Source organism: Oratosquilla oratoria, chromosome 4 (assembly GCF_046742065.1).
Source record: "Oratosquilla oratoria isolate Oo_2021 chromosome 4, ASM4674206v1, whole genome shotgun sequence".
NCBI classification, from domain to species: domain Eukaryota; kingdom Metazoa; phylum Arthropoda; class Malacostraca; order Stomatopoda; family Squillidae; genus Oratosquilla; species Oratosquilla oratoria.
The window spans coordinates 88,407,674-88,425,173 of NC_134780.1; the positions used below are offsets into that span (position 1 = coordinate 88,407,674).

Here is a 17,500-nt window from a genome sequence, read left to right on the forward strand (position 1 = left end):
ACCCCTCGAGAACTTGTTAAATATTATTCTGGCTATTACCTTGTGATTCTATTTACCCCAGATAAGCCCCGATCCTAACCTTAAGCGGGTTATTAACCTTAATCTGTTCTTTTCCCTTTTTATAATACTCATACACTTCCCTTTCGATTCTCTATCCTTTTTCAACAATATTATCTATTTATCGTTTCTTTGACCTCCTTTGTCATTCGTCTCCGGATTTTTGTTATTTATTTCTTTTTCTCTCGCTATGTTATCGTTATTATTATTACTATTAATTCTTTTCTTCTTTACAGATTTCTTTTGCTCTCCCCCTCCCTTCCGATTCTCTGTTCTTCTTTCTCTTTTGTTTCTTCAGAATTTTATTGTCATCCCGTCCTCTTCCTCTTCCTCCTCTTCCTCCTCCTCCTCCTCCTCCTCCTCCTCCCCTCTTCTCCGTTCTACTCCTCCTTTTCTTTCTACTTCTCCTCTTCCTCCCCCTCCCCTCTTCTCCGTTCTACTCCTTCTTTCCTTTCCACTTCTCCTCCTCCTCCTCCTGCTTTTCCTCCTCCTCCTCCTCATCCCCTCTTCTCCGTTTTACTCCTCCTTTTCTTTCTACTTCTCCTCTTTCTCCTCCTCCCCTCTTCTCCGTTCTACTCCTTCTTTCCTTTCTACTTCTCCTCTTCCTCCTCCTCCTCCTCCTCCCCATTCTACACCCACTTTCCTTTCTACTCCTCCTTTCCTTTCTACTCCTCCTCTTCCTCCACCTCCACCTCCTCCTCCTCCTCCCCCTCCTCCTCCTCCTCCTCCCCTCTTCCCCGTTCAACTCTCACCTTCCTTTCTACTCCTCCTTCTCCTCCCTCTTCCTCCTCCTCCTCCCCTCCTCCTCCTCCTCCTCCTCCTCCTCCTCCTCCTCCTCCTCCTCCTCCTGCTTTTCTTCTGCATCCTTCACCTTTTCTGTTACCCTGTGTTCACTCCATAACGCCCTCGACTTAGCTTTCGTTTCTTCTCCTCCTTTATCACTTCCTTCGCCCCCTCTTCTTTTAATCTAATTTCTTCCTTTCATATTCTTAATCTTCCTCCTCCTTCTCCTATTCTTCTCTTCTTCCTCCTCCTCCTTCTAATCTTTTCTTCTTCTTCTTTCTCCTCCTTCTATTCTTTTCTTCATTTTTCTTTCTCCTCCTTCTATCCTCTTCTTCTTCTTCCCCCTCCTTCTCCTATTCTTCTTCTTCTTATTTCTCCTCCATCTATTCTTTTCTTCTTCTTCCTCCTCCTTCTATTCTTCTCCTCTTCCTCCTCCTCCTTCTATTCTTTTCTTCTTCTTCCTCCTCCTTCTGTTCTTTTCTTCTTCTTCTTCTTCCTCCTCCCCTCCCTCTCCCGCTCCTCTTCTATCTGTCTCCCCTCTACCACTTCCTCTCTTTCTCCTCTTTCTTTATCTCCACCATCAATGCCTACTCTCTTTCCCCTTCCCTCTCTCCCTCTCCCTCCCCCTCCCTTCCTCTCCCTTTCCTTCTTCCCTCTCTCCCTCTCCCTCCCCTCCCTTTCCTTCTTCCCTCTCTCCCTCTCCCTCCCCCTCCCCTCCTCTCCCTTTCCTCCTTCCCTCTCTCCCTCCTCCTTCTCCTCCTCTTCCTCCTCTTCCTCCTCCTCCTCTGAGTTTGTTACATGTGCACGTCACCTTACTCTCTGCCTCCTTCCCTCTCTTCCTCTCCCTCTCCCTCCTTCTACTCCTCCTTCCCTCTCTCCCTCCTCCTACTCCTCCTTCCCTCCCTCCCTCCTCCTACTCCTCCTTCCATCTTTCCTTCCTCCTACTCCTCCTTCCCTCTCTCCCTCTTCCTCCTCCTCCTTCCCTCTCTCCCTCTTCCTACTCCTCCTTCCCTCTCTCCCTCCTCCTACTCCTCCTTCCATCTTTCCTTCCTCCTACTCCTCCTTCCCTCTCTCCCTCCTCCTACTCCTCCTTCCTTCTCTCCCTCCTCCTACACCTCCTTCCCTCTCTCCCTCCTCCTACACCTCCTTCCCTCTCTCCCTCCTCCTACACCTCCTTCCCTCTCTCCCTCCTCCTAATCCTCCTCCTCCTCCTCCTTCCCTCTCTCCTCCTCCTACTCCTCCTCCTCTTCCTCCTCCTACACCTCCTTCCCTCTCTCCCTCCTCCTCTTCCTCCTCCTCCTCCTCCTCCTCCTCCTCCTCTGAGTTTGTCACATGTGCACGTCGCCCGCAGTCATAGCGAAGGCGAAGGCGAAGAAGAAGCAAAACTATTGTGGACGGAACACGAGGATCAAGTGCAAAGGACAACGCGGTGGAGAGGAGAGGAGGTGAGGAGAGGAGGGAAGAGAGGAGGGAAGATGTGATAGGAGGGAGACGTGGGAGAGGCGGGAGGGAGAGGGAAGAGGTATTGGAGGCGTGAAATAAAGAATCGAGGGGAAAAAGAGGAGGTAAAAGAGAAAGAGAGAAAGAGAGGAAGAACGGGAGAGAAAGCAAGGGAAGAAGGGAGGGACGGAATGGAAAGAAGGAAAGAGGAAGAGAGGAGTAAGGAAGAGAGGAGGAGGGAAGAGAGGAGGAGGGAGGAGAGGAACAGAAGCATAGGCAAGAGGAGAACAGAGGAATGGAGAAGGGAAAGAGGAGGGGAAGCCTAGAGAGAAAGAGAGGAGGAAGAATGGGCAAGAGAGAATAGGTGAGGGAAGGAGAGAGGAAACGAATTGAGGAAGAAAGGGAAGAGGAAGGGAGGACTGAAGCGAGTGGAGGGCAAAAAAGAAGGGAGGGGAGGAGGAAGGAAAGGGAAGGGAGGAGAGAGGGAAGGGAGACCTAGAGAGAAGGCATAAGAGAAAAAGAAGGAAAGAGGAAAATATAGAAGGAAGGGAAGGGGAGGGGAGAGGAGGGGAGGGGGAGGGGAGAGGAGGGGAAGGGGAGGGGAGAGGAGGGGAAGGTGAAGGAAGAGGAGGGGAAGGGGAAGAGGAGGGGAGGCGAGAAGAATATAAGCGAAGGGGGGGAGGGGGAGAGGAGGGGAGAAGGGGAGGGGAGAAGGGGAGGGGAATGTATGCGAGTCGGAAGGTATGGGGAGGAAATGGGGGGGGCGGTGACGAAAGGTATGAGAGGGGAATGGAGTAGAGGAGAAAGAGAGGCATGGAGGGGGAATGTAAGGAATAGTGAGGCAAAGAAAGAAGAGAATAAACGCAAAAGAAAGAAGAAACAAAGAAAAACAGAATCAAGCGAAGAGAAGAAGAGAAGTGGGGGGGAAGGAGGGGAAGGGGGGGGGAGTGCAGGGACCCGGCGAAGAACAAGGGGAAAGAGAATGAAGAAGAATAAGAAAGGGAGGAAGGAGGAGGATGGAGGAGGGAGGAGGGAGGAGGGAGGAGGGAGGAGGAGGGAGGAGGGAGGAGGGAGGAGGGAGGAGGGAGGAGGGAGGAGGGAGGAGGGAGGAGGGAGGAGGGAGGAGGGAGGGTGACGAGGACAGCAGGAAGGAGAGGACAGTGTTGCGGTGTGGCGGCGTCGAGGTGGGGAAGGAAGGAAAAGAAAGGTGAAATCAGAGGAAGGGAGGGAGGAGGAGGAGGGGGAGAAGGAGGGGAGGAGAGGGGAGGGGGAGGAGGTCTAGGTGCTGAAGAGAACACTGTAGGGGAAGAAGGTGGACGGAGAAACAGAAGTTGATCGCAAGAAAGGTTGCAGCATGAAGGGGAGTTGAGGTTGAGGTTGAGTGAGTGAGAGGAGGAGGAGGAGGAGGAGGAGGAGGAGGAGGAGGAAGTGGAGAAAGGGGGGTGAGGACGTGGTGGAGGAGGAGGAGGAAGGGGAAAAAAGAAGAAGAGGAAGAGGAGGAGGAGGAAGAAGAGAAAGGAAAGAAGAGGAAATGAATAAAAGAGGAAGAGGAGGAACAGGACGGGGAGGACAAGAACGAGGAAGAGAGGCGGAGAGAGGACAAAAGAAACAAGAGAGGAGTGTGGACGTAAGGAGGAGAGGCGTGGAGAAAAGAGGAAAGGAAAAGAGAGGAAAGGAAAGGAAAAGAGAGGAGAATAGAGTAGAGAGGAGAGAAGAGGAGTGGAGAGGAGAGGAGAGAGGGAAGGTAGAGGAGGAAGAGGAGGAGGAGGAGGAGGAGGAGGAGGAGGAAGTGTTGGAGCCTTTGACAACAGCTGCGAGCCCTTGCGTTGACGCAAGCAATGCCATTTCTACGGAAAAATACACATTAGCCAGACGCGTTTTAAAACTCCGGCCTTCCCCTCTCGGAGGTTGGCGGCCACAAATTTCCACGATCGGGACTTTTTCGTGGCGCCACCGAGGCTGGCTCCAAGTGGCAGCGCCCTTTTCGTTGGTTGCTTCACCTGAGCCAGCTGACCAATTGTAAGTACGAGGTATTGTAGTCCGTCCCCCTTTGTTGGGCATCCCATTGTTATCGGGACAATGGTTGGCTGGTGGGAGACGAGACGCGCCGCTATTGGTCCATCATTGTGGCAAGACGTGCGCTGATTGGCCGAGCGCCGCCACGTTTTGTTATGGGGGGAACAGTGGCTTTACGTCACGCGCAGCAGCAGCGACGACGGCGGTGGCGGCGGCGGCGGCGGCGGCGGCGAGAGCAGCAGCAGCAGCAGCATCGGTCGGCCGGGTCGAGAATCCGTAAGAATAGTCAGTGTGGGCCGCATTGCCTGTGGTAGAAGACGCGCTGGTTAGCGCGCATTGTTGTCTCGGACCGCTGTTCCCGCGCACTCTTCCAGCGTGGCTTCTCGCGCGTTGCGTGGTGGTGAGTGGACATTATGTGCAAGTGAACATTGACACTATTTAAGGATAACCCTCTCTACTGCCTCTCGTCATCGCTCCGGCTCGTCTTCCCCCCAAACTTCGTCGCCGTGGAAGAGTGTACAGGTAAGACAGCTTTCTCTTTGGGATGCCACGGCGCCACCAGCCGTAGCTGGTGCTCTGTTCGTGTCTGTGTGTATGTGAGGAAACCCGAACAGTGTCGCCAGCCTTCCTTATCTTGTACCCTCAAATGATCGGACAACGACGACGACCTACCTCCCCTACCTACATACCTACCTACCTACCTACCTACGTACCTGCGTATCTGTCTACCCATACCTACCCACTTATTCGCAGCGTCTGCTGATGCCGATATGGCTTACTGGGTATGTTGGCACCAAGCTATCATCGACACTCCACATAGGCTATGTTTGGCACCAGGATTGGCGGTGTCGTGTGAGTTTGCGAAGGCTCTTAGCCACTCTCTGCAACGCGGCAATTAAAACTCGCCGTTACGGTGTCGTTAGCATTGCAGCAATCGTGGCAAAAAGCTTGCATACCCCCGGTCTTGCCCGTGTCCCGACGCACAGGCTTTTTGGATCGAAATGCAACTGGATGCAACTGTTGTCTTGTGAGCAACGGACGAAAAGTGTCGTTAGATCCCTGATGTTCTTGCGATGATGAAGAGCGACTGAATGTCTTTCGTGAAATGAATGGATTGCGCGTACCGTATTTGCAACCTCAGCAACGATAAGCAACACGATGGTGATTCGGCATGTTAATGCTCAGTGGCGGCGAAGCATATGGATTTTATTTATCTTTTCTAATACAGGAGATCCAGTGTATCAATTATTCGCGTTCTGCCTCTCTTGTATTCCCCAGGTGACGTTGTCCGATTTTTGAAAGATTAAAAGAATTAAAAATATATATATATAACGATTTGTCTTAAAATACAAATTGCCACAATCCCGCCATTCGTAATATTTGAACCTTTTCCGTTTAAACACAAGCTTCCAACTGAATAAATCAACCTGGCGTTGACCAGAACCAAGACATAGTTGTGTACCACTGGTCCTCAGAGGACTGATGCGGATAAATGTTTAAATATCGTCTTTCATAAATCGAAGCGATTTTACCTTATATTTCACCTGGATGAAGGTGTTGTGATATTTGTGTTATGAATTATACACTAAACGCAATTATCCTTTTATCAGTTATAGTTACAGTTTGTTTAGTATTTGAATTTAGGTGGTGCAAAGTACCTCACTTATTATATTGAAATATTGAGTGTAATTATGGTGATTTGTTCTCTGAGAATTTTTGTTTGATGGAATAAAATAATAATACTATCTTCAAACCGAAAATATTAACTCACGTGGTGAAATATGCATACATAAATGTGTGTGTATATGTATGTACCTTCAAATAGATATACGCATTATATATATATATATATATATATATATATATATATATATATATATATATATATATGTATACCTATACTTTTAATTCTTTCGATATTCACAGTACAGGTAATATTTGCGTATACAGGGAAAAGTCTCTCTGGTAATTCAGTTATCCACAGATAATGTAAACCTCACACCAGCATACACCGAAACGCACAATAACTATTTATCGATAAATGTGAAGGGGGAATGAATGTAGATCTACAGCGTATAGATCGTAGCGATCATAAGGAAGTGCGATGGAGTGAGCAAAGTCATGTCTGTAGAGGTCAAATTGTTTCCGGTGATCTCCCTGTAATGGGCCTTGTGGGGTTGTTTCGCTGCTGTTATTGATAGCTATGAGGATTTGTTGCGTGGCTGTACAGAGCTAGAGAGGACCTTTGGCGGATGCCCCCGGGGTGTTGGAGTAATAATGGAGTGATTGGTTTCCGCGGCCCAGAGGGAGCGTCAGTGACTCTCTTCCTGGGTTCAAGTGGACGAGGAACCTTGGTCGTCTCCGGTTTCTTCGTGTGAGGACCTCCTCCCGCGAAGACGCTTTGCGAGGACGGAAGGGGCGATGTCTCATGTTCCTCCGGTGGCCGGGAGTTCGATGTCTGTCTCTATTGTAGATCGATGTTCCGGTCGCGGTTTCCAATGGAATTTCGTGATGGTTCTCGGAGAGCTTATGAAGAAGAACTACAACAACGTCGGGACTGTAAACATTCAAACCAGGCTTAATGACCACTTTATAAGTCGATAGCCTTAATTTAAAAGAAAGACCTTGTTTCGCCGTTGCTGTACGTGTGGACGAGTAAGTGATTTTCTGGAAACGGAACTGAATACAATGATTTATTATAAGTTTCACTGCGGGAAAAGCTTAGTTTGTTGATGATCTAGAAGTAGTTGACGAAATATTTGAAATTTGATATTACTCTCGCAGAAGGAATAGAATCCTCACACTTGTTTTCACAAGGTCGTTTTTATGCATTTATTACTCTCGTGTAAAAGATGTATGTATAGTATGTGAAAGCTTGATTTCATACTACGCGATTATTTATTATCCTCCGAACAATGTAAAATATATTTGCGGTATATTACAAATTCTAGATATATATATATATTGTATTATATCGTTATATTATATAGTACTATATTATAACAGGTTTGTGATTTTTATAGTACTTTTTATTTATTCATAATAATCTCGGTAGCTTGACAGAATGCAGAATTTATTCCACCGACTAATATTTCTCCTCTATGCCGGTATCTTTCCGTATATTGCGCGTGTGTTAGATATTTTGCCACCAGGTGTAATGTTTACATCTGACACCTGGAAAGGTGCTCACACCTATCATTGGCGTCCCTGCAGCGCCTCCTGTGGAGCACTCTCATTCGACTGTCAACGAATTTAACGATGTCGCTGTCCACCGCGCGGGCGATGCTCAGCGGGCGGGCGGGCGGTGTGGCGGGGCCACCGAGCGGAACCGCGGATTTCTCGCTCACCTGCAATCACGGACCGCGCAGGTACATAGCCGCGATCCGTTCCGTCATCCGCTTCATATCCGGTTTCACACGGCATTTTGGTCCATGGCAGCCCATTGCCCATGCCGAGGGTGTGTCCCGTGGCACCAGAAGGGCATTGGCACTGTGAGAAATGAGTTATATCCCCCCGGCCGCACCTGAGCCCGGTTCGCTCGAAGAACGGCCGCCGAATCGGCCCGGTCCAGGGGGATGACGCCGTCAAGCTATTCCGGTGGTACCGGTCGGCGGAGACGTACCGCCCGCACTTGATTCGGGGTCTTCCAGCTGGACGATCGATATTTCCCAAGTGCAGCCGCAGGGTGGGGGGTGGGGGGGATGGGGGGAGGGGATGGAGGTAGGCGACGAGGGGGAGAAGGTGCCGCTCGGGTATTATCAAGTCAATCATAGGCTGCTTGCCTTGTCACTATGCAGATTGCGGGTTTGGATAGATTCAGACGAGTTTCAGTGACTCGCAGATGTTGGGTGCGTTACACTACCACTTCGATGTGGAGAGCTGTTCGATAAGTGAAAGGTCGTTGTCTTTGGTTGGATCTGTCTGATCCTGTGCAAATATTCTGAGCCAAACGGCGCAGGAAGGACGAACGTCTAATACAAGGTCAGAGTCTTTAATAAGATTTTGTACCAACGCATCTATTGGTGGGCGATGATATACAATGACACCTTTGAAAACCTTTCAGATTATTTTCTTTTTCTTCAACACCCGGAGGCAATCGAATAGAGGTGCCGGAAGAATTGTCTTGTTACCGGGAACTGGACTCGAGTTCTTTTTGTCTCCGGGTCATTTGTCATTCCGCGAACCTCCCATTCTTCGGGAGGGTAAAACAGTGCCGCGGTACTGGTTTCACTTGTCAGCCAACTCACCGGCTGACATCAGCGCCCCTTTTGTCAGCCAAATTAGGACCCTGCGCAAATACCCGTGGGGGGACCAACGCCGCCAACGTGTCGGCGGTAAACGATGTGATTTGGTTACTGCGTTGTCAGTTTGGGTTTCTTGTCGCGACGGGCGTCGTCAGTCGACTTCGAGATCTCCTGGGGGGATGATGGCTTACACTGAGCCCTCCGACTCGGGAAGAATATTCAAATTCTTTTTCGTTCTCAAACCGAGGGTTATTCGTCATCTGACCACTGCGTAGTCACATGTACTTAAGGTCCTACTTGGAACTCAATTAAGGATGGAAATGAACCGAAGTTGATGGACCAAGCAACTCAGGTGCCACACACAAATAAATCTTTGGGGGTCTGTCAGGTTTCCTTACGGTGCGACACCAATTCGTCTATTTTTTTTCCAAACATCAATAACCTTTTACCGAAAAGACTATTCAGTAAAATCGTGTTGTCATTATGAAGATATAGGTACCATGGAAACCAGAGAACGATTTATCCTTTTACTAATAAATCCAGTAGGAAGGCGCTAACACGCGAAGGAAATTGATGACATGTTTGCAAATTTTCCTTTTCTTCATCTTAGTCTCGACCTCAACATAATCGAATTTCTATCTCCATATCTCTATCGACATCTCCACCATTTTCGATTCTATCTCCATAATCATCTTCACTTGAATTGACTGTCCGAGTACAAAGGTCAAAGCTGCGCTTTCAACTTGCCCAAAATTATTTCCAAATCTTGAGAAACATTTATTCCTACTTTTGCTTAATCATTCTGTAATGTAGAATATGTACATATAAACATTCCTTGCGTTTTTGTGCCTGATTCGGTAGCAGGGTCTCAGGTGTTGCAGAAATTAGTTATTGTGACACACTGTTCCGACACCGTCTCATAACCATAAAGATCCGAGTTTAATCCCCAACACACACCAGTGTCCGCAACTTGCCCAGCCTGTGTAATTGGAATCGTAAAATGGCATCTATACGATCAATACTATTGATATTATAACGAATCTGTACTATAGCTCTCTTTAGTGTTATCCCTATAGAGTCAATAACATTATGCAAAACAGATTATTGGTCAATGTTGATAATAGAATAGAAACTGATTCTCAGTATTTCGTCATTTGTTAGTTTTTGGAATATGTTTGTGATCATACTTCAAGTGTGATGATGTTCAAGTTAATTTCCGTGGGAGACGCTATGGTAGTTTCGATCCACAATTGAGAGTCGAAGACTGTGTTTTAGTTTCTTACCTGAATTCTTCTTTCTGTGTACATATACATAATCATATACAGACACACATGTGCATACACACAAATACGCAGACACACATATACGCAGACACCACACATACACAGGCAGACACACACATACGCAGACACACACACAGAGGCAAACACACACATTTTATATTTTCAGCAGTAATGCTGCTATACCCAGTAAACCACATACTATTATTATTACATACGCAGACACACGCCTCACAGGCAAACACACACACAAGCAGACACACACACACGCGCGTGCACACACACACACACACACACACACACACACACACACACACACACACACACACACACACACACACACACACACACACACACACACACACACACACACACATACATACATTATATTTCCCCTCCTCTTCCTCCTCCTCCTCCTCCTCCTCTCCCACCCGTTTTCGGTTGCATTGTGTGAGCATTCAAATTCTCACAAATGGCGGGAAGCCCATCTTGCAATACAAGTCTTCCTTCAAATAATTCCGACAGTCGTTCCCGGACTCGAACCGAGGCTTGCTAGTCTTCCTTGTTAAGGGTAACCTGTGTCGATATTTCGGATGTAAGATAGAGTGAAGAACTAACAAAACCTGCACCCCCACAATACCCTCATTTGCGCCAATTTCTTCTTTTCTCTTGTCGTTCTTAGAATCCACTGTATTTGTTCCTCACTGTTCGCATATATGCAAGTCATTATAAGGAGCCTATTATCTTTGCTTACAAATCTTATTAGCTTTAGGAGGAAAGCCAGTCAACTGAGGGACTTTCTTAGTCCAATCAGAGGCTTTAGCTTTAAACCAGGAGTAGTGGAGACACTAAGAACAAGCCTTGAAATGCGTAAGATTTATTTTCCCTCGGGCGTTAAAAGTATTCTTTAAACAGTCGTTTCCTGTTCACACATAATAGAAATAATCATATGTGTCTTGTTGAAAATAAAAGAAAAAAATTAACGCCCTTTATAAATTCGTTATCTATTCACACATGATAAAAATAATTACATGTGCCTTGTTGAAAAAAAAAAAAAAATGCCTCCCAAAAAAAATCATCGCTAGGCTTGGGCTATGGCGAGGTACCTTCCTTTCGCTACTCTTAGTTGCTTATGCAATTTGACAAGGCGAGACACGCCAAGGTCAACACGTAGCTACTCATATTTTTTTCTTTCTTCTTCTTCTTCTCCTCCTCCTCCTCCTTCTTCTTCTTCTCCTCCTCCTCCTTCTTCTTCTACTCCTCCTTCTTCTTCCCCTCCTTCTTCTTCTCCTCCTTCTTCTTCTTCTTCTTCTCCTCCTCCTTCTTCTTCCTCTCCTTTCCCGCCTTCTTCTTTTTCTCTCTTTTTCTTCGTCGTCTTCTTCGTATCCTACGTTCTCCGCTAGATCTAATCTTCCACCATTGTTAACTATGTTAACAGGTTTCAAGCGTATATTCGGGTGATGCGTTACTTAGAAACCTATGCATACTTACATTATACATACATACATACATATATATATATATATATATATATATATATATATATATATATACATAAAACTTATATACATATAACATACGTGTGCTTGTCCATATATTAACATATTCTATCTTTTTGGGGAAGATGTAAAATTATCTAAACAATTCCATAACATCTCTCTCTCTCGCTTGTCAATGTTTCAAAGCTGCATTTAAGTGTTATTACGACATTATTAATACTTTCCTGAAAGCGTTCGTATAGTGACAATGTATTACCCACGAACCTCTACAGAAATTATTAAATTAAATCGGTGATTTATTCGGTCCCTAGTTGTTGGCGTTGCACAATGTGTAAATTACAAAGAATTACAAAGGCGGAGCATGCCGACAGGAGACCTTTTGGTCCATAACTACGTCGGACGTGAAAATATATATACATATAATAATGATAGATAAATAAAATAGATAAATAGAAATTATAATAATATAAATAATGATAAATCAAATAAATAAGTGCATATGTATAGTTAGATAATAAACAAACGGTAAATAGTAAATAATAAAGGAATAAATAGTGAATAATAAAGGGGTAAATAGTAGATAATAAATAGTGACATACTCCTGATGGTCTTATTCGTCTAAAGTGAACCCAAGTTTGAACTCTAAGTATAAGGATTGAGACCCTCTTCGGAAGGGGGATATGAACCTCGCCAGCTGACTGAAATCGCCTGATACTCTATGAAACAAAATCTAATCAGCGAACCGCGATGTTGATATGTTTAGGACAATGGAAGTTTTTTTTTCATCCTTTTTTCTTTGTAATTTTAGTCACACCCGAGTCGTTAAGACACAGTCCGGGGTGTATCCAATAACTAAATATTATCGTTTTGATATTAACCAGAATATTTTCGAAAGTATACCATTGCCTTCTTTTGATTCACATTCTTCCTACTATATCCCATAGCACACTTAGTTATGTCATCATAATTCACATTTTTCAGCCCACAAAATACTCTATTCGTATCCTAGTTTTCCACTTATATATTGGTAACTCCCTCATAGTTTAATTCTCTGCTCCTTTTCATCGTTTCACGAGACAACTGATTCTGCCCGCCACCTTCTTCCCATTTTCTTAGCACGAAAGAATTTTGAGCGTGGTTGGTTGCTGCGTAGCTTACCAACATCCCATTTTCTTCAAACCAGCGACATGGTCCGGTGGTTAACATGCGCTACTCGTGGCCTGAGATGGTTAAGATGGTGGACCCGATAAGTAAAATTTATTTTGCCGAAAGAAGAAAATCAAGCTTGCATCGGGTCACACGAAGAATTGTCACCCCAGAACGTCCACATAAAGAATCGTCACCCCACGAGATCCCACCTGAAGAATTGTCACCCCAGTACGCCGAATATCAACAGTGGAATAAAGATTAGGTTAGATTAGGTTGAATGAGGGTTATGCTTATTGTCATCAGCTTATACAATCAAAAATCATAAACCCAGGATGGCCCAGTTCTTTAAGATAAAAATTGTCGTTTTAATTCTAGCCAAAGCCAAGTGATTTCGTGAGCTGTATGTGACTTCTCCCGGTAGGGGAGTGCCATCACGCTCTGGAGTCAAAAGGCGGAATTTTTGTAAGGATTTGCAGCCAGAGCATAGTCTCTGCTTGGCCCTCCAAGCCACCGAAGGGAAGGGGAGAATAATGCAATATATATAAGCATACTTGACCTGAGAGTTTTATGAAATTCTTCGCTTAGCATGACTCGTGGGAATTATCTATTCATTGGGACATCGTGTAGCTTGTAAACATACCTGGTTTGCGGGCATAGGGTTGAAAAATGCAATATCATTTGATACATCGGCGCAGCTCGTCGGAGTGAAATTCCCGGGTCCTTCTCGACCAAACAATATCACCCGAGGACAGCCGGGACAAGTGAACGGGTGAATCGAGATGCATTTCCTCGGCTGAATAAAATCACCAGGCGATGTAAGAGGCCAATAAGGGCATATTCATTTCGTAGTGCATTGTTCCTTATGATAGCCTAGCACTGAATCCTTGAATCACGTTTATAAATCAAGTCTAGCCTCTTGTAGTCAACGCCGGATGAACGTAATCATCCAGCGTCTCCTATATAAAATCTATAAACTTTAAAACCCTGTTAAATGGGAACACAGTGTCTTTTTTTATATATAACGCGGAGAGCCTTCTAACAAATAGTTTTCTAAACGTGGAGGGCGAGTGTGTCTGTGTGTGTGGTTCTTTCTAGTCGTTGTGTGCACCTCCGTGGGATGTTGCTCCTACGTCATCAGTGTTGCCGCAAATCCCGTGGAGGTTGTATGGGATCACATGAAGAATCGTCACCCTAGACTTTGACAGGGTGAGAAGTCTTCGTGTGGGCTCTCCTAGGGCGACGAATCTTCATGTGGGCTATCCTAGTGTAACAATTTTCATGTGGGCTATCCTGAGTTTGCGAATCGTCGGTTGCATAAGTTGATGACAATAAGCATAACCCTTATTTAACTTAACCTAACCTGTATGTCTTCTTCCGCCGGAGACTTTGATTACATTCTCTTTTTACTGACCGAAGTTACTAGTGTTGCATTATAATATAGATGTTTTTATTAATTCTAACTGATATTGTTAATCACCGTTTGTTATTATTATTGTTTTCATCATTATCAATGTTGTCACCACCACGGTTATCATAAGAGATTTCTTTGTAATCATCAACCTCAAATTTGATGTAGATTTTATCGGAAAATGTTACAAACATCTTGAATACGCGTCTCAAACAACCCACAACAGGCTGTATATGTGCTTGGTAGTTATTAATTCCTTTAATATATTGACATCCTTTTGAATTTTTATTCAAGGTAATGGCAGGCGATTTTATTCACAAAAAAGGAGCGCGAGTGAAGTGAAAGGGTTATTCTTATTTCCATCAACTCCCGTGGGACGAACTTCATATATTTCATTCTGACTAACTCCGGACGGTTATGCTCCGCCAATGTAAATCAACCACTTAATACAAGCGGTCTCGAAGCCATGACGTTTTCAGAAGATTAAAGAATGCTACTGTCTAATTGAAGACGTGATAAGGATCGTCACATTCCAAATAACCCGAAACGTCTCTTGTGTACCTCTTAAAAGTTGCCACAGACGCAAAGCACTCGAGGTAGAAGTCGGGCTAAAGTACCCCGCGTGTAAGTCGCCGGTCTTGTTGACAAGGCGGAGGCGACAAGAAGCGGAGGCGTGTAAAACGAACTCAACAACTGCAATTTTTGTAATGTCCCGAATGGAATCACACATCTCCGGCACAGTTTATCTATTAGGCTTGGCGTGGGATATTCAGCTGCACATTTTGATTTTATCCTTCGTGTATAGAGTGGAGCTTCGAATGCACGCAGTGTCACAAAAGCAGATCGCAAATTGAGTATTGTACGCCTCATTCATAAAAATTGTCGCTTTTTAACCCATACTTGATAAAAAACAACCGACAGAAATTCTTATAAACAAGACACTTTCAAACTGCAAGGTATACGTCTCTACATTCATATTTGTATGCAGAATACAGAAAAACAAAAAATATATCTTAATAGAGGTTACTGGAGATAGGTATACTCTATTATGCGCGTATACCTATATTTTTCGATGAAGAATAGACCAATTTATTGGATGCGATGGAAACTCTCCTCCTGGTTGTCTCTTCTTCAGGAACATAAGGACGTTAGAACGCAAAGCATCAACGGACACGCGACTTTGGCATAGTGCAACATCTCTGCTTCATTGCGCGTGCGCGAGTTTATGTGTAACGTGAAGGGCGCACGTGCATATATGAGAGTTTCGAATTTAGGAACTCTAAACAAGGGGCACTCTAGAACAAGATCGATAGGTGAGGTTGTCTTTAAAATATTGTAAATATATCGGAGATAACCCTGTCTTGATAACGAAATTCCTCATATATCAAGTGCCAAGAATAGAGGTCAATAGATGAATGGGACTGGGCAATCTAGTGTAGATAGCTTCAACAGAAGCATCTGACTCTACAGGTACCTTGATGGAAGATCAGGGTCGGTCTTTTCAAGTCCTTTGAGATTTTCTTGTATAGTGGATCGTGGAAGAGCGTGGTCACTGAAAAGATCTTGTGTCAAACCGTAAGGTAATCGGTGATGTAGACATAAGAGAAATGTTCTGCCTTGTCGCCGAATTCCGTGTGGCGTGCGACGAGGACGATGACCTAATGATAGAAAAATGACCCGAAGTGGGTAAAATCAACGACAGTCTTACGTGCGACGTATTTGCATCAGTATTATATATACATATATATGTATACACACACACACACACACACACACACACACACACACACACACACACACACACACACACACACACACACACACACACACACACACACACACACACACACACACACACACACACACACACACACACACACACACCTATATATATATATATATATATATATATATATATATATATATATATGTGGATATACATTGGTGTATATGCACACAGAACTGTGGAGTGATTACCATGTTGGACCAGCAGGATTCCCCATGTGCTGAGGGTAAAGAGGTTCTGTACATAACCAGCCGATGGAGGGGGAAACTAATCCGTTTCACCATTCTAACATCGGGGCGATGAAATGCTCAGGTTTCATAATAGTATGTGACATGAAAAAAAGTTACATACCGCATTTGTGTGCGTGCATGCGTGCGTGTTTGTGTGTGCGTGTATGCGTGCGTGATTGTGTGTGCTTGTGTGTGTGTGTGTGTGTGTGTGTGTGTGTGTGTGTGTGTGTGTGTGTGTGTGTGTGTGTGTGTGTGTGTGTGTGTGCGCGCGCGCACGCTAGTACATAGAAAGTTAAGGACTTAGGTATAAAAATATGGGTATATATTTTACGTCAGTTATATGAAATAGATGAACGTAATTTGAAGGAAATATAATAGGTTATCTTAGCACATATTGTGTAGGGAACATTCCTTAATTTTTTTTATCACGAAATCCATCAATACAAGACTAAATCCTGTAAGTGAGATTATCCGGCGGGGTAGACACGTGTTCCGGGACGAAGCGTCCCAGGGACAATAGACCCGGCATTGTTTTGTTATCCGGGTAAGATCCGGTAATTCCCTTGATACGCTGTCGCTGCGCGTTGTTCACCTCCCCCCCGAATCCGGCCCTATACGTGGAGATAATCTCCGGACGGCCATTTGAGGACCTCTGGAGCCACTTTCCTCCCACAGGGGGAACAATTGTCCCGGGGTGTTTTACACGGGAGATAACCAACATCATAAGCAGATGTCTTGAGCCTTTGTCTGTGCCTATCAGATCCTCGATTGCCTCACCTCTGTTCAGTGAGTCCCATTCATATCCGCTATTCCGTTGTTATGGACTGTAGTTTACCAGCGCTTCTATTTCTGTGGACAATATTGCACCCCCGGACTTGTTATCCGACACTCCTGACAGACGTCCCTCTACGAGTCGACTATGTCCGAGTTTATATATATTTTGTCGTAATGGGGCACGAAGGAGTTTTGCTCTGTTAGGAGAAGGACCCTGCCATGAAATGTGTCTCATTCGGCCGTGACCCTCAGCTCCATCCCTCAGATTTGTTCACGGCGGCCGATAATTAAAGCTTCTGGAATTGGGGACAACAGCGCGTTGAAGTGGAGGGCGTTCACGGAAATGCAAAAGAAGAGATCTGATGAAGGTATCAAAAAGGAAGGAGAGAAAGAACTTACCAATGGTACACGGTGGCAGAAACTTTCTTCATCTGAGATCTGATGAAGATATCAGAAAGGAAGGAGAGAAAGAAATTACCAATGGTACACGGTGGCAGAAACTTCCTTCAGATGAACAAAATTGGCTGGTTTTGAGCAAGAACAAAAATATAAGGTATGAAACCAGAATTGACTGAAATAGATTTAAACTCTTTTCCTGGATAAAGGGTATCCCTTTGATTAAAATCAGTTGCCGGTAGTCAGAATAATTTTAATAGTTACAAACAGCTGTGAGAGGGTTAAAAGTGATTAATTGTAGCTTACAATAAAGTATTCACTCTGTAATGATAAATAACACATTATTATACGGGAAACTGTAATGTTATAACACATTATTATACGGGAAACTGTAATGTTATAACACATTTGTAAATGTACACTTTAAACCCACTATCG

The 17,500-nt window shown here is 44.8% G+C and overlaps 1 protein-coding gene across 1 annotated transcript in view; it reads left to right on the plus strand.

The window, feature by feature from the left end:
- The first annotated feature begins 4,509 nt into the window (after positions 1 to 4,509).
- The window catches only part of LOC143025027 (uncharacterized), a 311,509-nt gene continuing 298,518 nt past the window's right edge, over positions 4,510 to 17,500 (plus strand). The window contains exon 1 of the mRNA XM_076184638.1: positions 4,510 to 4,818. The gene's annotated coding sequence lies outside the window, so the exon portion shown is untranslated. The remainder of the gene's footprint in view (positions 4,819 to 17,500) is intronic.